The following is a 25280-nucleotide window of genomic DNA, read 5'->3' as shown; positions in this document are numbered from 1 at the left end:
TGTGGCAACTTAAAAACTAACTGCTATATTTTAAGTGAGCTTTCATGGAACATATCCACTTCATCAGAGAAGAGTTAGAACACAGAGAATACAGAAGAAGCATCTCCTGAAGTGTTAAAAGTTTCCTGGTTCTCATTGCAGAAGCTTTTCTGATTTCAAAGCAGTTCACTTTGTTTTGTGATTGGTCAGAAGGAATGAAGAAAAATTTTCATTTGCATTCTAATTGTTCAGACATGGAACCTCTGAGTAGATTGCAGTGCTTTCTTCTCCTACTGACACACTAACTCTACAACATGTTTTGACCCAGACTGCCTTCTTAAATCAAAAGCCAAGACCTAGAGTATGTCATACCACGTCCAGGGGTGGGAATGATTAATGGCTGGCAGTGGCAGAGGTGATTGGGAAGCACTGAACAAAGCACATTAAAACTATCAGAAATCAAGCTTTATATGCAAAACACCTCTCCAAAGTATGTGAGGTTCCTACTTCCTACTCTTTGTCATTATGTTCCTGCAGTCCTCCTGTTCTTTCTTCTAGCACAAATATACATTACAACATTTAATTGCTCTTCTCTACTAGGACAAACTGCCAGGGCATTAAAAAGCTAGCACTAGTGCTTGAGAGCAAGGCATGGGAGGTATGATTTATGCCCTTTTAAAGCCGGCACTGCAAAAGTATTTCTAAGCACTGTAAAAAAAAAAAAGGCACAATTTATATCCCCCTCTCCCTTTCCTCGTGATCATAATGGCAGATAGATATGGTACATAACTCCTTAAAAACCCTTCCCACAAAAAGATAATAAAACCGTCCTAGTTATATTTAATCCACAAAATAGAAGTGCAGAACAAGATGAAGTGTAATGGTTCCCCCGCCCCTCTTTATTTATCATAGCATTTAGTTTTTGTTTAAAGCAGTTCATAGGCTTTCCCCATCTCCCCTCAAGCCAAGCCAAAGTATTGATAAGAATGAGCAAGTGTCAAACATGGCAGACATTCATCATCAGAGAACAAAAATGTTACTTCTCTCTTGAGCTTTTATAGATGGGAGGAGAAAGGCTATGTTACCTGTAGCTTTCAGAGGTTGAATTTTAAAGGGTCGAGTGGTGCATTCACTGTTAATATAGTGCTATGATTTCCCAAAGACCAGAGGGAGGAAAGAGAAACAATGAACTCATAAAGAAGACTACAAGCAATACGACTGTGGTTCAGTGCTTAACTGTGCCATCAACTAGTGCCCGTGCTATTGTTTTAACATTTATTTGCTCACTTCTGCACCAGCTTTCTCCCAAAAAGGGACACAAGGTGATTCGTCCGACATGTGCCTCCTAACCTTGCCTTCGGATTGCCTGATAAAGATTGGAAATTGTAGAGAGAGCAGCTACTTCCATGTCATGGAATGTAATGAGAAGGACTGTAAGGAGCAACATTGTAACTTCCCCGTGGCAAGGAAAGCCAGGACTGACAAAAGTTAACTTTTGAGACTACAGTATTTCGAGAATTTCAGAGAGCTCTAGAAGTTGTAGCCCAGAAAAATATGTTTCATAAACTTTGGGTGGAGTGCATACTGAGAGAAGACTCAGAACAGATATGAAATCAGGACTGGTGCTACAAAGTTAGGGATGATGGTCAGACGCACATTGATCCAGCTAATGCCATCAGTATGTGCACTGCCAACTCAACTGTATGCTCATTTAGTGGTCATTTATTCATCCAAGTATGCCTCTCATTCCAAGTACTGTATTTGTTTGCTCGTGCAAAAAGGTTGTGTAGCTCCTTATTAGGCGCATTAGTTGAGCAATTCCCTTGAAAATCCCACAATATGATAGGTTGTTCACCAGTTAAAAAAATGTAAGCTACACTTACTTTGAAATTGCAGCGCTGAAGTGCCCATTCTAAAGGCCATTTGGTCCAACACCTGGTATGACGCTGAAAATCTAGAGCAAGGGAATCCCAAATAGATGGCTAACCATTCCAGCCTCTCCTTCAACAGTTCAGTAAAATCCATTTCTGTAACTTTCCAGAGCTATATCAAGTGCAATGCAAGCTGGTCAGGTAGTCAAAGCATTGCATAATTTGTTCTTTTTGCATCTTCTAAGCTGTGCACAGTCGTATATTGAATCAAAAACTGGGAAAGGTGCAGAAAAGGGCAAACAGGAGGATCAAAAGGATGGAGCAACTCCCTTATAAGAAAAAGGGCATAGCATGAGGGCATTTTAACTACAAAGATGTCAAGGAAAAGAAAACAGGATAGAGGCATGCAAAATTACTCATGCTGTAGATAAAGAGGGAGATTTCCACCCCCCTTCCTTTTCTAATACTAGGATCTTGGATCATCTGTTGAAGCTGATCAGTGAGAAATTCAGCACAGATAAAAGAGGGAACAGTTCAGCTGTGGAAGACAAAATAAGTAACATCTTAGTATCAACAGCAACCACCTTGGGAAACTTTAAAAGCAGTTCAGATCAATTCACGAAGGCTGAGGTCAACAACACCTACCAGTCAGGACAGCTATACGTGCCTTACATTATCAGAGTGTGTACCGAACAATGTGAGACTGAGGGTGCTCTTGCTCTAATGCTCTGCTTATGAGATTCCCAGAGGGCATCTGCCCCTCCAGAAAGAAAATGTTGAACCACATAGGCCTCTGGTTTGATGCAGAATGGCTTTTCATAGGTTCTTAGCCCTCCTTTCTCAAACCAAATATTGGGTTTGTTGGCAGGAGCTGGCCCTTGCCATTGATCTCCTCACAGCTCTGTCAGGGGAGCAATCTGTAGCTCCCCTGACAGAGCTGCGAGGCCCACCACCTCTTCCTTAAGAAGCATGACAAGATGTCCATTCATACAAGGCAAGAATGATATGATCTTTTTCAGATATCAAAATGTTGTGACCTATTATGTCATGGAATTAGCCGCTGTATCTGTATAGTTTGGAAAGCAGGGAAAGCAAACAGACTGTTATTATGGCTGTTTTCTCTCTTTGGTGCAAGGGGCTAAGAATGGGTTTTGTCTACTGGACAACTGCCATCAACATATGACTTCAAAAATATGCAGAAAGAAAGGGTTAATGCATTTCCTTGAATGCATTTGCTCTAAAAAACCCTAAAAGGAACCCTTTTTTTTTTTTTCTAAAACCAGGATCCAATATCTAACTGCAAAGGCTGTCTCTAGGCTGCAATAAAATATCCATGCCTGCATAGCAAATTGTTCCCTGAAGCCAAGGGAGAAAGAGAAGCCAATCCAAGTTTCATACAGGGCAATATAGCCCTAGATAGCCCAACTCCACAGTTCTTGTTTCCTAGAAGACCTGGAGCCATGGGAAAGGATACCAGTCTCCTCACAGCTTTTCAGGCAAATTGCATAACGTCTGGTAGCTTCAACAAGATGCTCCAAAGAAAGTGAGAAAGAGAAAGTGAGAACATGCACCGTTCCATTGCCCCCATGGCTCTCGAAGGGTCAAAACATGTGTTGCAGTGAGCCATTCGTTAGATGCAGAGATCCTCTAAAATGTTGAATCCATTTGCATATTCTAGTGCAAGTTGCCACTTGTGTTTGGTAATTGGCCATAAGGAGATAAACATAGGCTTCATTTGCAAATAAAGGGTGTGGATATGGCAACATCAAAAGAATTTTGTCTTTGGAGGGAACCTTTGATCCCAGACATACAAGCTGGTCCCTCCACTCCTGTGCATTTCACATAAAGGAATACAGGCATCCACACTTCATTTGGCTAAGCTGTATCTAAAGTGGAGATGGCCCAGCACTGATGTGTACCTGGAATTCCCATGTACGTGCATGTACACAGGAAAAATACCAGCATGACTGAAGCTTCTATTAACATGGCTGTGACCTCATCAGCAAGAATTTCCATTTCTTTTCGCTTAACCAGTTCTGACAAAGAATTAGAATAACATAATTTCTTGCACTGAGTGTATAACCAATATCACAAACATCTCTAAAATGGAAAGCCTAGCCACTGTACTATTTTCACATACTAAGGGGACAGACATTACAACGTTCACGGTTTTAAGAAGGTATGAAGAGTAGATCCCAGTGAAGGTCAGACCATTTCATCACTTTCAAAGGCTAAATATCCAGTGTGATCTGGTGGATAGAGTGATGGGCTAGGACTCAGGAGACTTGGGTTCAAATCTCCATCTGCCATGGAAACTCACTGGGGGTGCAGAACTGGTAAAGCCTTAAATATCTCACTTACCTCGAAAGCCCTATTAGGGTCATTATAAGTCGGTTCTGACTTCATGGCAGATAACAACAGAAGCTAAAAGAAGTACCTCTTCATCAAGGCAGTCAAAAAGGAAGGATGTACTGGTGTCCCCAAATGCTTGATTATTAGTAAATTGTTTGGTTCATTTATTTACCTAGTACAAAACCACATCATAACAAGGCATCGACTTGGGGTAAATAGACATTATGTAATAAGAGAACTGGTTTAAAATAAGCAATAGGCTAAGCTTCCAAAAGACTGTATCACCTTCTAATTGTTATGCCTAAATATTTGGTTTGGATAAAGAGAGCATTTAGCAGATAATCATGTTGAAGGTTGTTTCCTGGAGCCTATCCAAGATTTTCCAATTGTCAAATAACACTTTCCTTCCATGGAGTGAAATCTTTCTTCCACTCAGTTTTGGTCTCCAACCATCCTCCACTAGATTAGACTACTGTAATGCGCTCTACGTGGGGCTACCTTTGAGGCTGCTGCGGAAACTGCAGGTGGTGCAGAATGCGGCGGCCAGATTACTCAGTGGAGTGAGAAAATACCAACACATTTCACCCACTCTGGCCGCATTGCATTGGCTGCCCATCCGATTCCGCATTGACTTCAAAGTGTTGATGCTCACATATAAAGCCTTTAAACGGTTTAGGACCTCGATACTTGGCGGAACGCCTTCTCCCGCCAAGATCTACCCGTGTCACTCGTGCGAGCCAGGAGGTGAGGCTGAGGAGCCTAACGCTGAGGGAGGCCCGGAAGGAGAAGACAAGAAATCGGGCCTTCTCGGCGGTGGCTCCTTGCCTCTGGAACAACCTACCTCCCGAGATTCGCGTGGCTCCCTCGCTGGGTATTTTCAAGAATCAATTAAAAACATGGATGTTTAGGCAGGCCTTCCCATCAGATAATTCCTGACGCCTTTTTATTTTATTTTATTTTTTCCTTTCCCTTCCCCTTTTCCTTTAGTTTCCTATTCTGTTTAGTATTTTTGTTTATGTAAAATTGTTTATACACGTATATTTATTGTATTATTTTTTAATGTTAGCCGCCTAGAGTGGTCCTGACACGACCAGATAGGCGGGATATAAATTAAATAAATTAAATAAATAAATAGAACTCCCCTGTATAATATTTATCATAGGAGTAGTGTTTACATTCTGAATCTCTATCCCCTCTCATTCAGACCATCTCTAAACCCAAGGTTTGATCTAGGAAAATTCAAATTCTGGAAAGAGAATGATAGTCATGAAAGCACATGCCATATGCCTATTAGCTATTTTTGCCTCAGGCTTCTTATTAATCTGAATATTCTGTAGAATTTGAACTGATTTTGGCAAACAGCAGTAGGGCTGCAAAACTGGGAAAATGGGAAGAAGAGCATGCTGGTGGGGTTTATATGGACAAAGATAGCATGGCCAAGGGCAGAGAAGGGTAAATCTGTCTTTTTGGCTCCACTCCGTTTCTCAAGTTTCCCAACCTTATGCTTAATTTTTACAAAAAATTATGTTGGGGGCTAGAAACTTTGGAAACCTCTACACAGTTAACCTCTGGAGCCTCTCACTTATGCTCCTTTTCTGCCTTGTTTCTGCTGTCATTTCAGCCTCAGGGCTACCACTCCCAAGTAGGAGAGTAATAAGCAGAAAAGGGTGACAGAAAGACTCAGAGACTCCATGGCCCTCACCTCCTAGGCAGCTGCACAGATAGGATCTGTGGGAAGCGAGGAAGCAATGGGGGAAGAGGAACAGTGGGAAGGGGAGGGTGGCATCAAGGAAGAGGACTCATCAGGGGCATCTTACTTGAGAGCGCCTACAAATCCCTAACACTTGAATACTTGTGTCCTTTGCAGATACTTCCCCTTTAAGGGGAGCCAAAGGACCATTGGACCAGGGATGGGGTGGCAAGCAAGGAAGGCCTGAATTGCTTTTTAAAAATGTGTGAATCAATATTCCCTGCAGAGCAGTCTGGAGGGGTTCTCCTAGCCACAAAGAGGCAGGTGTGCTCACCTTCTTAGCCTGTGATATAGCCACAGTGACATAGTCACAGGGGAAACCTTTTTTAAAAGAAAGAAAGAAACTCCAAAAAAAAAAAAAAATCCCGACCAGATAGGAGGAATATAAATAAACAAACAAACAGCTCAAGAATCCACCACAGGTGTCAGATTACAGACCAGTTTTGGAAATAACAATAACACATAAGTGTGCATGTCATCCAATTAAAGTATATCCTTCCTAATCTTTGTGAGGTGAAGAGGATGGAATTAGACTTGGCAATATTCTCATATTACAACTCTGGGGTGTCAACAGACAGATTGGAGGATGGAAAAGCATCCCCCCCACTTGCAACATAATTGTACTCTCCCCGGCTTCACACCTGCTTCTCCCCTAGGTCATATCAGGAGGCAGGCAAGCAGGTGGCTCTCCGCACAGCCCGCGACAGGAGCAGCAGCTACTGTCTCATCCTTTTTTCCCCTGTCAACCCAGGCTGAAGGAGAGCCTTCTGGAGTTGGAGCAACCACAGGGTCATCCTGCAGAACAATGCCCTCTCTCCCCCCCCCACCTTTGTTCCTTAAGGGAGAGAATTGAGAAGAATGCTTGACCTGGAAGCCCAGACTCAGTTTCGCCAAGGGATCTCGACACCCTGCTGCTCAGGCTTTGTTAGATTTGTGCCGCACTGTGAGAAAGAGGCAATCTGGGCAGCACGGCTGCCAAAGGCAAGTGATGATGGCCCCCACCAAGAAGCCCAGTCAATAATGCCCCTGGTGGAATTGGCTCCAGTGCATCCCAGTCATCCAACAGTAGCAAAGTTTGCTTTAATAACTTGGTGCTTTATCTCTGCCCACAGCTGCTGCTGTTTGCTCTTCCCTCCCCACCAGTCTCTTCTGTGGAGAAGATGTGTGTGTGTGGGGGGGAGGACACCAAAGCCCCATGCCATGCAATAGAAGCTAATGAAAATGCACTTTTGCTTTCCCCAGTGTTTTTTTCTCCTTTTCCCCCAGAGTTTCCAGAACAAAACATGTACTCTTTAAGCCATTTTGAAGAGAACAGCAAAAGAAAGGGTCTTCTTTTACAAGCAAAATGCATGTGGCACAGAGTCAGGAGCATCCTTGACTCATACAGAGTGCAAATTTCATGCAAACATACATGAAATAATTCAAAAGGCACCATTTTTCTAATGGCGTCTCTCACTTTCTTCTGGCAAACCACATAAACAGGATGCATTGCTTGGTTTATTGATGAATATATTCATAGTTACATTCACTGAATAATTTCCTCGGAATATGTTGTCATCTGTTTCACCAGCTGGTTGTGCATGGACATGGGGATAACATTATTTGCTGGGGAAGAAACAATACATAACAATTATTCTTTCCCCCAAAAAAGTAGGAACTGGTAACAAAATTTTCCATATATTTTTGAGGGCTAAAAATGCACGTATGTGGCATTTTGAGGATATCTGTTTCGATTTGGGGTTTGGTTTTTTTGCTTTTTGCCCCATCCCCACAATAAGGAATGCAAAATTTATAAGGTGCTAATTGACAGTTGCTAATCGCATTGTTAATGTTATCTGGAATGGCTGTCTGGTGCAGGGTGTCTTTACAAGTTAAGCAACAAATTACTTAAGCTTTCAAAGCTCCGGTTTGAAACAGGCCTTCACTAGGGCTCTTAATGCTTTGTTCCTTGTTATCTCTTGATACCTCTGTGTGTCCTGAACATCCATCCATCTTATGAAATGGTCTGGTTAATTTTTTAAAATGCTAAATGTGTGTATGAACAGCCGTGCACTTATTTTGCTTCGCTGAAGATGTCCAAATTAACTTTTAAGAAACTGAGACATCTCAGGGAATTGGGGGTAGGGAGGAAGAAGCTGCCAAGGTTGTTTGAGGTCAGAAACACACATAACAACTTTGGAGATAAATGGCATGTATGTGGGGAAATTGCTAAAGGGGTAGGTGCAGATACAACCATTATTACCAGAGAAAATCATACTGCATTGAACAAAGATGTATGGGAAGATTTTCTTTTAATACTGTAAGGTGCCTTGGATTCTTTAGGAAAAAGGTGACCGACTGAACCAACCAACCCAACCATTACAAAGAAACACTGTGTGGCTCATAGCTATTGACAGACACTGTAAAAAAGTTTGAATCCAGGTGTTACATACAGCACTGATGGTACCTGTCTGTCATGGGTTTGGAGGGAAAGTTCCATCCTATGGGGAGTGGAAGGCGGGACATCAGGGGGAGGAGCTGTACTGTATATATGTTTGGAGCTGATGTGAAGAGTAAGGGGTTGGAGTCTTTGTGTCAGACTGAGTACAACTGTGTGTCAGTTTGTACATACCTGATAGGTTCAGGTTTCTTTATAGGTAGCCAGAACTGATAGGTTCAGGGTCTGTGCTTTACTTTAAAGGGTTCTGTGTGAACCAAACTGTTGTATGTCTATGATTGAGACTACGCCACGTTACAGTATCTTATTTACTTGATCTTTTTATTTACCCTGTTTGTTATTTAAATAAACCTTGTTCTTTTGTTTGTTAAAAATCCATTCCTGGTCTGTGTGACTCCTTATAGAGAATGGTTGGTGGCAGCTTAATTATAGTGTGGCACACTCCAGTAGGTCTGGGGTTGTCACATTGATTGGTGTCCAGCGTGTGGGATACGACTGGTCCAGTTGTCCAGTGGTCCAGCAAAGCCTTGGCAAGTGTGCCCAGAGCAAGGGGGGGTCTAGTCAGGGACAATCTGAGGGCGCGTAGGTAATCTTCTAGGCTTACCTCACGGGGAGGTACGCTAGTGGAAGAACGTGCCAACTCAGATTGGGGACTAGATTAGGGAGCTCTGAGGCAACCCGTTTTGGCGGGAAAGAGCTGAGGCAAAGCTGTGTGAAGTAACAGTGATCTAGCCTGTCTGCTGAGAGGCCTAGCAGAGGGAGTGGATTCTGCCTGGCAACAGTAGCAAGTTAGTGCTGAAGGAACAGCAGCAATCTATAGAAGGCTGTTCCTGAGGCAAAAGGAAAAAAGTCGTCGCTTTATTTTGAGGCTTGACTTTTGAAGGCAGCCTGTTCTGGGGGGGGGATTATGCCCTTGACTCGAAGCCAAATGGCAGAAATGGGGGAAGTGAGAGAACCACAGGGTTCTGAGGAGGAATTTGGCTCAGTGCAGGATGAGAACACGGGAGAACTGACCCCAGAACTCAGAAAAATGCTCCGAGCCCAACTGCATGAACTGAGGGTGAGGGAACTGGCGTTTGAAAGGGAAGTGAAACAGAGACTGTTGGAAGTAGACAAAATGGTGTTTGAGCTGAAGAAGATGGAAATAATGAGTAGAAATAGGAATAACAATAATGGTGAAGGGAAGCCCTCAGACATGAAACCACCAAGACCTCAGATTTTGGAGGGAAAACCAAAACCAGATGAGAAAGACTCCAAGTACAGCAGAAAATGTTATTTCTGTCAAGGAAAGGGCCATCTAATCTCAGAGTGTGAGAAATGGAAGCAGCTAAAGGGAAATTTGCCTCATGATTTGAGTGGAACCAAGCCAAAAGCTGTGTTCCGTGTCCAGAAAGAGCAAAGCTCCTTGCCACTGAGGGAGCCTGTTGCCATGGCTACTCAATCTGGAACAGTTACATCTGCTGATCAGGCTGGGGAAAATGGTCCTCTTGTGGAGGTCAAGCGCTGCTTACTAGTGAGAACAGATTCGCAGTTGTTTGAGACCGCAGGGGTGGACGTAGGAATACTTGACCATCAGTATAGGGGGCTAAGGGATACTTGTTCCCAGGTGACCCTGTGCCATCCAGACATTATTCCTAGGAAGTATATAATCCCAAATGAGAGCTTGAAGGTGGCAGGGATTGAGGGGCAGGTGATCTCACTGCCAGTAGCTGAGGTGCCTGTGAGCTTTCAAGGCTGGAGGGGAGTTTGGCGGCTAGCGATTTCATCGACTCTGCCAGCAGCCGTGCTCGTGGGAAATGACCTGGCTGAACATGTGAAACGGGTGCTAGTGATTACACGTTCACAAGCTACCACGGGGACAGTTCAGGGGGGTACTGAAGAGCCCGAGACGGAAGCAGATGAGGGTAGTCCCGAAGCTGTGGTAGAAACCTTAACCACAGACAGCAAATTTGGCCAAGAGCAAAAGGCGGACGCCACTCTCCGAAAGTGTTTTGAAAAGGTGACAGACACCCAGTTAACACCTGAAACCACAGCGAGATTTCGTGAGAAAAAGGGAATTTTATATAGAGAGACCCTGATGAATATCTCAAAAGGGGGAGATGGGATCAGAAGTCAGCTAGTGGTACCTGAAAAGTATCGCCCCATGATCTTACAAAGGGGGCACTCTGACATGTTTGCTGCGCACTTAGGGGTGAACAAAACACAACAGAGAATCACACAAAATTTTTACTGGCCTGAAATAGGGAAGCAGATCAAGGAGTTCTGTAAACAATGTGATGTGTGTCAGAGGCAGGGGAATAACCGCGACAGGACCAAAGCAAAGTTGTGCCCTTTGCCTGTGATTGACACCCCGTTCAAATGTATAGGAGTGGATATTGTGGGACCTTTGCCCAAGGCCACAAAGAGGGGGAACCGGTTCATTCTCACCATTGTGGACCATGCCACGAGGTACCCCGAAGCCATTCCCTTGACTAACATCGAAACTAACACAGTGGCAGATGCCTTGGTGGGGTATATGTCCAGGATGGGATTTGCCTCAGAAATAATCACAGATTTGGGCACATCATTTACATCAAAGCTCATGAAACGGTTATGGCAAATCTGTGGAATTAAACACAAGGAAACCACTGCCTATCACCCCGAAAGTAATGGGTTAACGGAGAAGTTCAATGGGACTCTGATGCGCATGATTAGGGCTTACTTGGCAGAGAATCCAAACAATTGGGACCAGAAGCTGCAATCCCTTTTGTTTGCTTATCGATCAGTGCCACAAGCCAGTACCGGGTTCAGTCCGTTTGAACTTTTGTTTGGGAGAAAAGTGAAAGGTCCACTTGATTTAATCAAACAAAATTGGGAGCAGATCACCCAGGATGACCCACAAGACGTTGTGACATATATAGACTCTTTAATGAATGACCTAAAGAGAAACCTAGAGCTAGCAGCAGAGAACCTGCAAGCTCAGAAGGTTAGACAGAAAACCTGGTATGACCAGAAAGCCAGGGAGAGGCACTTTAACCCAGGGGAGGAAGTGCTTTGGCTTAGGCCCTGCAAAGAGAACAAACTGCAGCTCAAATGGGCAGGACCATATAGGGTCATTTCCAAGATGTCGGACTTGAACTACCTTATAGAGCAGGAGGAACACCAAGCAAGGAGGGTGGTACATGTGAATGCCCTGAAACCCTACTACAGAGGGGAACAGAGGGTTTTATTTGCAATAAAAGCAGCTGAGAGTGAGGAAGCTGAATTACCCTTCTGGGAGGGTAGAGGGGAAGTAAAATACAACCCAGATGAGGTAAAGATCAGTCCTGCACTCACCCAAGACCAGCAGCAGAAACTAAAAGTGCTGCTCAGCAAATATCAAAAGGTTTTTTCAAATAAGCCGGGGATAGTGAAGGGAGTGATGCATCGGATCCACACAGGGGATGCACCCCCACAAGCAGTATCCCCATACCGAGTGACGGGACCCTATAGGGACAAGGTGCGGAAGGAGCTGGACGAGATGCTTAGGGAGAATATAATCGTCCCCTCTTCTAGTCCTTGGTCCTCTCCGATAGTCCTGGTAGACAAGCCTGATGGGAGCATTAGGTTTTGTGTAGATTACCGGAAATTAAACCGCGTAACCACTCCTGATGCCTACCCAATGCCCAGGCTAGACAACCTGATTGAAACCATAGGGGGTTGTCGGTTCATTTCATCATTGGACCTGGTAAAGGGATACTGGCAATTAAGGATTGATCCCAGGGATCAAGAAAAGACCGCATTTTGCAGCCCTTTCGGTCTCTATGAGTTTAGAGTCCTGAGTTTTGGTCTCAGAAATGCACCAGCCACATTCCAAAGGCTGATGGACCAGACCTTAGCAGGGCTCAGTGACTTTACTGTGGCCTACATTGACGATATAGGGATCTTCAGCAATACCTGGGAAGATCACCTGAAACACCTGGAGATAGTGCTGCAGAGGTTAAGTGCAGCAGGGCTAACAGTAAAGGCAAGCAAGTGTCAGCTGGGTAGCCCAGAAATAAAATACTTGGGTCACATAGTAGGGGGAGGAATGATCAAACCCCTAGAGGCCAAGATAGAAGCCGTTCGTGATTGGCCCAGGCCCAACACCAAGAAAAAAGTCAAATCATTTCTTGGGTTGGTGGGCTACTACAGAAAGTTCATCCCGAGGTTTAGCGAGATAGCGACTCCGCTGACCGATCTGACGCGGAAGAAGACTGATGACCGCATCCCGTGGACCAGCGACTGTGAGGAGGCGTTCCGGAGGTTGAAGGGGGCGCTCATCAATTATCCAGTGCTGCGTGCTCCAGACTTCGACCGGGAGTTCATCATCTACACCGATGCGTCTAACAGCGGGGTAGGAGCAGTTCTTTGCCAGGAGGATGAAAATGGTGACCAGCATCCAGTGTCCTACCTGAGTAGGAAACTCCAGAAAGGTGAGAGACATTTGGCAACCGTGGAAAAGGAGTGCCTGGCCATAGTCTACGCGATTCAGAAGGCCAAGCCTTACATCTGGGGAAGACATTTTGTTCTGTGCACTGACCACTCACCACTGCAGTGGTTAAAGACAATGAAAACCCATAATAGTAAACTTATGAGGTGGGCTTTAAATCTGCAAGATTATGACTTCGAAGTGAAGGTGGTCAGAGGGTCAATGAACTGTGTTGCTGATGCCTTGTCAAGAAGACCCGAAGAGTGAAGACGGCGAAGAAACATGGACTATGTATATTTTGGTGACCAAAAGTTAATTGTACCTGTTTATTGATCAGTTTTGGTTTGTATTAATAAAGGTAACTTAATGTATTGTAAATATGAATGTTTAAATGCATAAGTAATATGTTTAACCTAGAGTGTAAGTATGGGATTGTATGTTATTGTATAACTGTTTTTGTGTGTTTTGATCCTGGTTGTTTTTTGGAGAAAAGCACTTTAGCTTTTCCCCTGCAAAACAACTTATAAAGAGGGGAGGTGTTACATACAGCACTGATGGTACCTGTCTGTCATGGGTTTGGAGGGAAAGTTCCATCCTATGGGGAGTGGAAGGCGGGACATCAGGGGGAGGAGCTGTACTGTATATATGTTTGGAGCTGATGTGAAGAGTAAGGGGTTGGAGTCTGTGTGTCAGACTGAGTACAACTGTGTGTCAGTTTGTACATACCTGATAGGTTCAGGTTTCTTTATAGGTAGCCAGAACTGATAGGTTCAGGGTCTGTGCTTTACTTTAAAGGGTTCTGTGTGAACCAAACTGTTGTATGTCTATGATTGAGACTACGCCACGTTACAGTATCTTATTTACTTGATCTTTTTATTTACCCTGTTTGTTATTTAAATAAACCTTGTTCTTTTGTTTGTTAAAAATCCATTCCTGGTCTGTGTGACTCCTTATAGGGAATGGTTGGTGGCAGCTTAATTATAGTGTGGCACACTCCAGTAGGTCTGGGGTTGTCACACCAGGTTTATGGCTTTTAGAAACAAATTTATGATGTGAATTGATTAAGAATATGCTTTTTATTAGCATCATTTATGTTCTTATATACTGGCGGAAATAAAACCACATATCTTAAACTGCACTGTCATCCTCTCCTCCTTTAAAAGAAACCACCTAGCTGACCTTTTTAATAGTGCACGCATGCATGCATACACACACACACACACAAAGAGAGAAATAGACCTGTGCTGTCCAGTGGGTACAGGCTAGAAACAGATTCACTCTGAGAAAGAATAAGTTGTGCCCCAGGAAGTCCTAAATTGAACACTGAACTTTTACAGCTTGGCTTCAGACAAACAGCTTTCTTTGCCTCACATGTTTTGCCTTTGTAGCTGTAAGGTTCATTGAGATAATGCATGTCACGTATTTCAGAGTCTCTCTTAAGTGTAGGTTAAACACAATATATTGTTATAATATCATTTATTAGCAAAACGTGGCAGGGATCAAACTCTGACTACTGACCTCCAGATCTCAGGTCACGCTGAAAGACTAAGTTCATTAGCCAGATGTTCACTTCAGAGATCCATAACACGCACACTTGAGCAGCACAGCAATGATATGCACCTAAAGACAGGAAGCTCCACAGCAGTGACACCCTTTTCAGTACAAGCCCCTCATACCATCCAACAGGCACCTAATCAAAATCAACAACCAGCCATAGATGCAGGGTAGACAATGGCTCTTAAACTAGCACAGGCTTTCTTGCTGGGTGAAAAGACAGAGATCTTTCAAAAGCAGAAAGATGCAGCTACAAGCTCTTCAGATTTAGACCGAGGAAGGTTAGCAGATACTGCATGACTGATTTTACCATCTAGAGAAATGCAGCTTGGTAAGCTGAGGGCCACACTCAGACGTACTCAGAACCAATGCCAGTGGAGTGTTTCCAAAGCCTGTCATCATCGTCATCATTGGACTTCAACATGCACAGCATCTTATTGGAATGGGAGAAATGAACTAAGCCAGCTCTGTTGGGAGCCACTGTCTGAAGGCCACTGGTGTGCCTTGAAGTAGTGGGTCTTGAAGAAGCAGCTCCCTAGCAATAAACCTACAGCTACTCTGAAGATGCATATATCCACATATGAATGTGTGTGTCTGTGCATGGAAGAATGAATGAATGGATGGATGGATGGATGGATGGATGGATGGATGGATGGATGGATGGATGGATGGATGGAGTACATGTAAAGGAGTGCCTTTGACTTTCTCCACTCTGGCTGTCCAGTCTCTGGCATGCTTGCAGAGAAGAAAGGAGGCCTTTGGGGCAAAAAAGTCCCACAATTCTATTTCGAGATCAGATTTTTATATCTTGCATAGTGATCCATGACATACAAATGGCAGTACTGTTCCAGTATGTCTGAAACAAAACAATAAAACTCATAGAAGGGGCAATGTTCTAATTAAAATTCATTTAATGGAAATAAAGTCCTCAGAACTGGGCACAATAGCCCAATTTAGGGTTTGCTTTTATTCTTTTGGATTACAATTCTCAGAGTCCTTCTGTGGGTATAGCCTCACCTCGGCATCTTCCACTGCTGGGGATGCCATACCATAAACAGGTGTGATCACCTGTTGGAAAGTGCAGAATGATGAGATCCATTTTGAGCAGAGTTTTGAACAGATATTCTGGCCTGTACACATCTCCCTTTTATGGCTACTGGTAACTTACACCAAGAGTACCTTTCCTTCACAGGTACTTTATACTAATGGCTCTATCTTTTTCCTCTTTGAAGATAAGGCATGCTGTATTTATGAGCTATTAATCAGTTCCAACCCATTTGCCAGCTTTTAGTATTCAGGAAAAGGAAAGGTATGTCAACCTCTTCTGGATGACATGCTTGCTTTATTTTAATTTATAGTCTTGCTAAATCTAAGGCTTGGGGCAAACAGCATCTGCAAAAGAAAATTAGCTCAGTGATTAATTGCTCACCATCTAGGAATGCATCCCTGACTTCTTCAGGGTCTCAAAAAGCAGTCAAAAGTACTTTGATAAGACTCCAGACGAAAGGGGTTTTATTGCGGTAAGGTAAGCAAAGACTGCTATTTAAACAAGTCAGCTGCCTTGACAGTGTCAGACAATGGACCTTCCGAACCCTTTAGCTGGGATGGAAACAGCAAAGGAGGAGACTTCAAACATGTCAAGTTTGAACAGTTTAGCACATCATGTGCCAAAAAACAGACTCTGATATGCCTGCCAGACAAAAGGGAGTAGGTGCTGGAATGGTGGTAAAAATATACAGTACTTCTGGTGACCACATCTTCCCTCCTTCACCAAAACGTTTGGGGAAATAAGCAATAAAATGGGCCTTGAAGCACAGTTTACTGGGCAAGCACATAAAAAAAAGGTTACCTACCTGTAACTCTGGTTCTTCGAGTAGTCCTCTGTGAATTCACTCTAATGGGTTAATCTGTAGCTGAGCAGAGCAGCCTTCGGTAACTTCCACAGCTTTAAGCACTTAGTGCTGGGACCTCCCCTACACCTGGCTATATAACTCCGCCTCTGGCCCAGTGCTTCAGTTCTTAAAGAACCGACCGCCGCTGCCCAATATGCCATGGCACACGTGACGGACAGCGGGGAGGAGGGCAGGACGTGTGAATTCACAGAGGACTACTCGAAGAACCAGAGTTACAGGTAGGTAACCTCTTTTCTCCTTCGTGTCCTCTGTGAATACACACTAATGGGTGACTAGCAAGCTGACTAACCCAGAGGAGAGTCATCACGAAAGTACAGAAGCCAGGAGAGCTTGCCCTACTGCAGCCTGAACCTTAAGCTGGGCAATCAGGCGGTAGGGCAAGATGAAGGGAGATGGAGTGGCGCACCTGTCAGCACGGCAGACATGCATGACGTCCACATGACAGAGAAAGGCCATTGAGGAGGCTACCACTCTAGCAGAGTGAGTTCTCACTGATCTTGGAAGAAGAGTCTGTGCCAAACCAAAGGGAAGGCAGATCGCCTGGACCATCCAGCTAGACATGGTCTAAGAGAAAGCCGGTGCTCTGAAGGAGAGCCAGCAAAGGTGACAGAGAAACGTTGTGAGGCCTGAAAAGTGGTAGTGCGATGCACAGAATATGGCAAAACACGCTGCACGTCTAGAGCGTGCAGAGCTGTCTCCAGCAGTGAACATGGTGTGGGGAAGAAACCAGGAAGGAAAGCTGGCTGGTTCAAATGGAAGACAGAAAAATACCACAGGCAAGGTAAGAGCTGGCTGCTACTGAAGCTAGTCCTCCAGCCCTGCAAGTTAAGGATACTGCCAGGAGAAAGGCAGCCTTGAGGGTTGCCAAAGAACTAACTGGAGGGACCACTGAGGTGTCAGTGGCCCATAGGCAGGGCGCATATTCTCCAGGCCACAGAGAAATAGCTTGCAGGTAGAACGGGCCAGAGCCAGGCAAAACAAGTGAAGGAGAAACTGAAGGAGAGCGTCCAGAGACGGTGGCCTAATAGGCCAATGTCATCTTGATGCAAAGGGATAGAACATCTGCCCATATCAGGAGTAGGTCAAGGTGGTAGAATGTATGCCAAGATGATGGTGCACGTCCATTACTGTCGGGGAAGACTCCCAGCCAACAGGTAAGGGAAACCGACACTTGGTTGAGCCAACTACCCGTGTCCTGAGACCGTGAGGGACCATTTTCAGTGTGATGTATCCTGCAGGTACCAGGAGCAGGATCTAGCAACACAACCAAGCCAGACAGTTGCGCACCCATGGTGGGCCCGAACGACTGACCCTGAAGAGAGGAAGGGCGAAATCTATGTAGGGGCCCCCATGCCCCTAGGTTAGGGAGGCACCTTCTAAGAAGGTGCAGCCAACACCAGCTCAGGAGCCAAACACGGCACACTAAGAGCCTTGTGGCACAGTGGCTAAACTACTGCACTGCAGCCAAAACTATGCTCACGACCCGGGGCCCAACCCCAGGCAGCGGCCCAAGGCTGACGCAGCTGTCCACCCCTCTGAGGCTGGCAAAATGAGTACCCAGCTCGCCGGGGGGGGGGCAATGTGCAGCCCACATAACCAACCTGTAAACCGCCCAGAGAGTGCCCGAAGCACCAGGGGACGGCACACAAGCTCCTAGCACACACTCTGCTTTGCTTTTGCTTTACTACTCGTTCGATCGAGATGCGAAAGCATCCCTGTCTGGAGAACCCCATCAAAGACAGAGGCAAAGAAAGATGCAACAGTCAAGGGCCCGCTTGTATACAGCCACTGGATAAATGCGGCGAGTATAACACCATTCCGAAGAAGGCGTAACTAGAGAGTGCCGCCCTGCGTGTTCATACAGGAAACTGCAGTGGTTTAGACTGATGTGACCTGGACCATCTGACTCCAGACCAGGGACTCAGAGGCCGAATAGCCCTTAGTGAGTGCTAGGAGCTTCAGCACAATAATATACAGACTGGTTATCGTCATGGATCAGCGGGCAAGGGCAACATGGTGGCGTAGGCAAGCCCCCTCACAGCCTAGCGAGCTGGTATCCACTACTGACCAAACTAAATGGGTCAGGAGATCAAAGGGTCTCCCTAACTGTGGTGTGGGGGAAGCGTCCATCACTCCAGGTGTGCAACGACTTTCGGAGTCACTGGGAGCAACACAGAACGGTGATCACAAGGTACATGAAAGAGAGGAAGAATTTAGGATTCAAGGGACTGCAGCCTCAGTCAAGCAAGCTGTTCCACAGCTGCAGTAGATGCCATCAGTCCAAGGAATCACTGGACCTGTAGGGCAAGGAACCAAGCGCCTAAAGAAAAAGAAGCACAACAGTCAAACATTGCCACAAACTTGTTCTCAGGAGAAAATCCTGCTAAAAGAAAGCATCCAAAGGCATATTAGTACAATTCACACCATGTGTAAGGTACAAAGTCAGCTTACTATGTTGACCTATAGCAGTGGTTCTTTACCTTTGTTACTCAGATGTTTTTGAACTGCAGCTCCCAGAAACCCCAGCCAGCACAGCTGGTGGTGAAGGCTTCTGGGAGTGGCAGTCCAAAAACACCTGAGTAACCGAAGGTTAAGAACCAGTGACCTATAGTCCTCACGCTGACAAAAGGGACAGTGCCCAGGATGTGCGCTCACCAGCCTGTGGTTTGGATTCCGAGACCAGGAGTCAGTGAGCCAACCATGGGTAAATAGTGAACTGAAAACCTGAGAGAGCCGTACAGTCCAACCAGATGCCCGCATGAAAACGAGCATCTTACGATAAACCAATCCCATGGACGTAACTAGTGGATAACAGAGTCCAAGGAAACCAAATTGGAACTGCATAGAGTTATAAAGAATTCAGGCTCCAAAATGAAGGATGGGCCAGGGCCTTCCATCCTTCTCTCCCCCCCCTTTTTTTTTGGTGGGAGTGGGGGTGAAGGTGGCTATAACATGGCCTGTGACAGGGGCATATCGAAGATAGTGGCAAAACTGGTAGCTACGATAGAAAGTACTGGTCAACAACATAGAAGTGAAGGGACCAATTCTGCCAGTCAGGGCACTGCCTGCCCACATGTCTAGGGGCGGTGGCTGGTAACTTTGGGGTTGAGACTTTAAACGTTCCCGGAACACCGAAGGCTGATCGGAACATCTTCAGGCTCTTGTAGTTGTTACAGTGCAAAAGACTGTGTTGCTTCCTAGAGCCTGAGCAGGTTATCAAGAATAGCAACTTTTTCCTGACAAAGCCATACACCAACAAACGGCAGGTCCAAACTTGTCAATTGCTTAAATGCTGGTTTTAAGGCGTATCGAGCAACAGTGCACTCGTGACACAACTGCAACAGTGCCTCCCAGTGATGTGGAAGGCCTGAACTGTAAGCGTGCACATGAGCTACCTGCAGGGTGGACAGAACCAAACTCCATAAGTGGTGATAAGCCCCCATGGCAGAAGAGTACATGGCTACACGGCGACCAAAAACAAATAACACCGACCAGAGAACTCCTCATCTGTTAACATTAAAGGAGTGTGACCATCTGCAACAACTGAGAGGGGTGTGGGAACATTGATTGGAAACTCTTCCACCCCCCAACGATTAATGCAAGTCCCAAACCTGAATGGGTTAACAGCAGGTTCGGTCGAAGCTGCAAACATTATGCTACCGGAGCTGAGTTCAAGGGAGCAGTACACCTGTGAAGCGTATGTGGAGGCATAAAGCACTCCATAGCCCATGGCTCAGAATGATGCCAGGTAGAGCGGAATGGCGATGGTGGCCGAGAGCTCATAGCTCCTATCCCAAACAAGAGGGACTGGTTCTACTCAACCTTGTCAGCGTTACAGGACCTACCTGAGGAAAATTATCCAGACTTACCTGACAGAAGCAGGGTTCTCGGGTGGATCCTTGTGAGTCCTTTCCTTATGAGCCTATGCGGGCACTGGCAGCTGAGACAGGGCCGCAGGCTACATTGTGGGTGAGCCCATTGATAAAGAGGGCTGTTTTGTGCCAAATTAACAGCCACCAGGAGGTGCTACCCCAGGCAGAAATATCACCGACTAGCAGGGCTAGTGGTGGGAGTTGCAGCCCCCTCCCCTTTCAGAGGCAAACTAGGGCTGTCAAATGCTGCCAGAAAGCTTTTGCCTTGGCACCAGGTTTTGGAAATAGCAGCCACGTGAACAAGGCCTCTGATAAATCAGGCCCAATATACCAAACACCCAAGGGCGTTACCCCAGACAGGCAAAGCACTGACATGCAGGGCTAGCCGCATGAGCTGAAGGGGCCCATTGTATCCCCAAAGAGAAACCCAAGCCTTACCATATGTTGCTGGCACATCTACAGCCTCGGTGTGCAGCTCACTCCAGAAGTCACAGCTACATGAGCAGGCGCGCGAAGGAGGGTTGGTGTGCGGCACTCACACACAGAGGCACTTCCCTTGTCAGGAGGAATCACTGACAGTCAGGGAAGGTGACCGGGGCAACAGGAGGCCCTTCTTCTCCTAGGGACTGGGCATACAGAGCCCATACTCCTGTGCAGCAAGAGGCCCTTCTTCTCCTAGGGACAGGGTGTACAGAGCCCTAACTCCTGCACGGTCAAACAGCTGTAAGCGCAAGCCCCTTGAACCAAGAGGGCAGTTCCACACCAGCCTCCGAAGAGGCTGTAGCCCACTGAAGTAGGGGGCAGGAGCTAGGAAGCTCTCCTTTCAGGGCTGCCCGCTCACTGCAACAGCTGTAAGAATGAGCCCCTTGAAACAAAAAGGCTGTTCTGTGCCAAACTCCGGAGAGGTTGTAGCTCAGGCAAGCTGAGAAGCTGTCCTCTTCTATCCTGCTAAGAGAGAAAACTGCAAACAGACAAAAACAAACCTGTTGCTTTCCAGCCTGGGAGTAGTTATAAAGAAGGTAAAAGAGATATTAATTCTTTAAGAGAAAAGCCCTGAGGTCTGAAACCCCAGCTTTGTAAAGCCTCAACAAAGAACCACTAATGCCAGCTACTACTATATCCCCCAGGCAAAAGAAACAGCTTGTTACAAGTAAATAACAAGGGGAGGTGAAGGGAAAGAAAGAAAAAGGCAAGAAAAAGATTTGTTTCTACTTGCAAAGTTCCAACGAAACTGCTGTTACAGCAGCAGTCAGAAAAAGAACTGAAGCACTAGGCCGGAGGCGGAGTTATATAGCCAGGTGTAGGGGAGGTCCCAGCACTAAGTGCTTAAAGCTGTGGAAGTTACTGAAAACTGCTCTGCTCAGCCGCAGATTAACCCATTAGTGTGTATTCACAGAGGACATGAAGGAGAACCTTGTTCCTTCACTTTCCCCTAAACTGCAGGTAAAGGGGGCAAATAATTGCAGTTACTTGTGTATCCAAGAATGGCTTGGATATAAAACATTTCCACAACATAGACAGCATTTCCTTAACTACCCTCTCATTACTGGGCTGGGAAAAGAGGTATACAGTATCACAAGCCCCATGGCAAAGCCCCACTCTCTCACACCAGGAGAGAGACTCCACTGTGACCTCAACTATGAGCCAGTTGCTTCTAACTCTCGGCAACCTAAGAACAAAAATAAAAAAATCCACTCCATTGAGATGAGATAGCTGGAATGAAGAAAGCTGGGGAAAAGGAAATCCCCGGAGTGAGATTTATCAAACCTTCACAAGTTTCTGAACATATCCCCACACTTTTAAATGAAAACAAAGTAGATCTAGCAAGGTTGACACTTGCCTCATTATACCACTGAACACTACAAACTGGTATCACCAGATTAAGTATGTTTGACTGGCAAAGTAAAAGAAAGGGGAGGAAAATAAACTTGCAATCGCAGGTACAGGAATAGCAAAAGGAAGGACTAGTTTTAACAGAAGATCCAACCTGGACAATTGACATGCCTACAAGCTAGCAAAATGGGATATACGATTGCAAGCTGAAATATGTCAGTGAAAAATGAAAGACAGCTTTAAAGAAGAGACTGCAGTCCTCCACCTTTCCTCTGCTCTATACCATTTGACAACTTGTCCCATCTGTAATGACAATAGTTGTCACTTGATGCCCCAATCATCAAGTAATAAGCTTGCTTATAAATCAAGTCAAATCTGTAATTTAAAGCTTTGTTATCTGTTGACTGAATAGAAAAGCAGAAATGTAAATGAATGGGAACAGAAGGATAAGTGTAATAGGAAATCAATGGTTTCTTGCTGCGTTTGCTCAATAAACAGACAATGATATTTTCTTGTTTACAAGAGCGATCATCTGGGTCAGAAACTGCTCATATAATGTTTTCCTTTTACTGTAAAACCTGTCAGGCCTCTTAAAGTAGGGCATACACACCAGGGTCATAGTGGTGGCAGATGTCAGAGCTTTCCTCATCTATTTATTTTTGACAGGATAATTATACTGCACATTCCCAAAAGTATCAACTGCTTAGGGCTCCAGGTTTTAGGGGTTCTTTGTGAATGTCCGTGTAAAGGATCTGTTATAGACCTGGGGCATTTCCCTGCTGGTTGATCCGTTCCTTACAAGGTTGTCCAAAGAGAATTACTACTGGGTTGTTACCACAGGCTAATTCTTGCCAGAACACTGGATAAGCTGTTTAGCTGTTTGGGGAAATGCTATGACTTATAACCAAGAAACCTTTTTTTTCCCTTCACTCCAGCTCTGGAAAGAATAAGCTTTAGGACTCTTTTTTTCTCCTCAAAGTCCAGAAAATACAAAACTTACAGAATTCTGAGAATACAGAGTGTTTCTTAGCAACCACCCAGTCTTGCACACAGGAAGGTTTGGGGGCTAACTTTACAGCACTTCTAAATCAATGCAGCCAAATGTCTAAGTATCTAAAGAGAGTTTATACAAAGGGAATAGGGGTAAAATGGAAGAGCTAGAGAAGAATTTGGAATAAAACCAATGGCTTGTTGGTATTTACACAAGACTTGCGTAACTTGATGCAGTTATTTGTGGCGAGTTGTCAAGGTGCCAGGGTACATCTCAGTTGTGCAGTCAAGTTAAGGTCCGTTGTGGATGACGCAGCTCCCTAACAGGAAAATGCGAGATCTATGTACGAAGGAGGGGAGGACAACCAGAGCAAAAGCAGAGGATTTGGGCTGAAGGAAGATCATATGAAGCTGCTCAGGAGTAGTCCTTGGTGGACTGCAAGGCACTCCTCAGAAATGCCAAAGGGAAACTGACCTGTCAATCAATTAACACTCATTGTCTGAAACCCTGTTGGTTAACGTAGTAAGAAGCACTAAAGTTAGCCCACTGAATCAGTGGGAATTTGGTGAGTCAACTCCTCTGTAAGCTCCACTGATTCAAATGGGCCTACTCCAGTTGTGGAGGACAGGTGCCGGGCAGGTGGGGCTCATCAGCCTTGGAAGGCAGCCCATCTAGGAGAAGGAAAACTCAGATTTCAAGCCTCCAGTGTCTTGTGGCTATATCCACTGATGGAAAAGGAGTTAACCTCGAGGCACAATCCAGAGCCGGAGTCCTGGAGGCACTTCGTGTCATTCTGGCAACTCCTGCGACATTGCTGGAATTGGCTCTTGCCTTTCCCTTGGACTATTTCAGTGATGAGGAGAGGGGGGATTTGCTGCTTGGGTAACAGCTTATCCTCCATATTATTTTACCCAAGCTTCGTGCTCTGGAGAGGACACTCCATCTTCGCATACAGCATCGAAATAACATGGGAAGTAGCAGTTTCCGGTTATGTCTTTGCTCAATTGGCATACAGCATGATGCCAGGGGCCAGTTCCAATGGTGGGAGAGGTCATTGCACCTCGTCACGGTCTGTTAATCTCACGGGGTGTTTGGGGTTTAGGGCAAAAGCCGACAAGCAGATCGATAACCCTGCACCATGCAACAATCATAAGAAAACTTATGCCCTAAAGTTGGGCACCTGGAATGTTCGGACAATGACTCCTGCCTTTTCTGATGACCTGCAGGAAATAGACAACGTGCGCAAGACAGTTGTCATCAACATGGAACTGAGTAGACTGCAGATGGACATTGTTGCCCTGCAAGAGATTGCCAGATATGGTACAGTATCTGTCAAAGAAAAAAATGTCTCATTCTTCTGGCAGGGAAAACCATTGAATGAGACCAGGGAATATGGTGTTGGTTTTGCAGTCAGAAACACTTTGCTGTGATCCATTGTTCTACCTACTGTGATGAGTGAAAGAATCCTGTCTCTGCAGCTCCACTCATCAGTGGGACCGGTCACCTTCATTAGTGCACATGTGTCATGTTCCCAGGGAGTTTCAACAGGCAAAAGTCCAATAAGCCAGTCCAATATCAAAAGTCCAGAAGATGCAAAGCAGATACCAAAATGCCAAAGCCAAAACACAAACCATAGTCAGAAGTCAGAGTCCAAAACCAAGGGCCCAAAGAACAAGATACAAGATAAGCAAGAGCGTGGATGCAAGCCACAGTGTTGACTTGCTGCTTCCACAAACTTCCAAGTCTCTGGGTGCATATTTTATAGCAGCAGCAGTCATCTAAACACTTCATCCTGCTACAACTCAGGGCTGGTTGACCTGATGTTCCCATGGGAAGCATTCATTCAAGCCTCTGATCTTTGTGTCATGAGTCTTTGCCGAAGCTTATCCCTCACTCTAGCTAGTGGAGGAGGAGAATCTGGTGGTGATTCAGCTGTCTGCGATTCTGATTGCCTAACATTTTCCTCAGCTGTAATTAACCCCTCAGATTCCAGATCTTCTTTGGCCGAACTCATGACAATATGCACCAACACTGTCGTCCACAACAGAAGTCAAAGACAAATTCTACGACAATCTGGCAGCTACTATTTAAAAAAATCCCTGAGAGAGAGCCACTGTTCATTTTCGGAGACTTTAATACTAGAGTTGGTGCTGATCACAATTCTTGGCCCACTTGTCTAGGCCATTTTGGCACTGGGAAGATGAACGAAAATGGCCAACGCTTGCTGGAGTTTTGCTGTTATTATGGTCTTTGTGTCAGCAACATGTTCTTTAATACGAAGCTTCAACACAGAGTTTCC

The 25280-nt window shown here is 45.2% G+C and overlaps 1 protein-coding gene and 1 long non-coding RNA gene across 6 annotated transcripts in view; one reads left to right on the top strand and one right to left on the bottom strand.

Moving 5' to 3' along the window:
- RHBDL3 (rhomboid like 3) overlaps window positions 1–25280 on the bottom strand; it is a 148792-nt gene that overhangs the window by 44779 nt on the left and 78733 nt on the right. The window lies entirely within an intron of this gene.
- LOC144586635 (uncharacterized) lies at window positions 7532–16172 on the top strand. Its single transcript, XR_013541563.1, has 2 exons — window positions 7532–8373; window positions 13841–16172. It is a non-coding gene; the product is annotated as an uncharacterized LOC144586635 (long non-coding RNA).

The sequence above is a fragment of the Pogona vitticeps genome, chromosome 2 (assembly GCF_051106095.1).
Source record: "Pogona vitticeps strain Pit_001003342236 chromosome 2, PviZW2.1, whole genome shotgun sequence".
Taxonomy (NCBI): Eukaryota; Metazoa; Chordata; class Lepidosauria; order Squamata; family Agamidae; genus Pogona; species Pogona vitticeps.
This window is presented reverse-complemented; position numbering and strand designations above follow the sequence as displayed.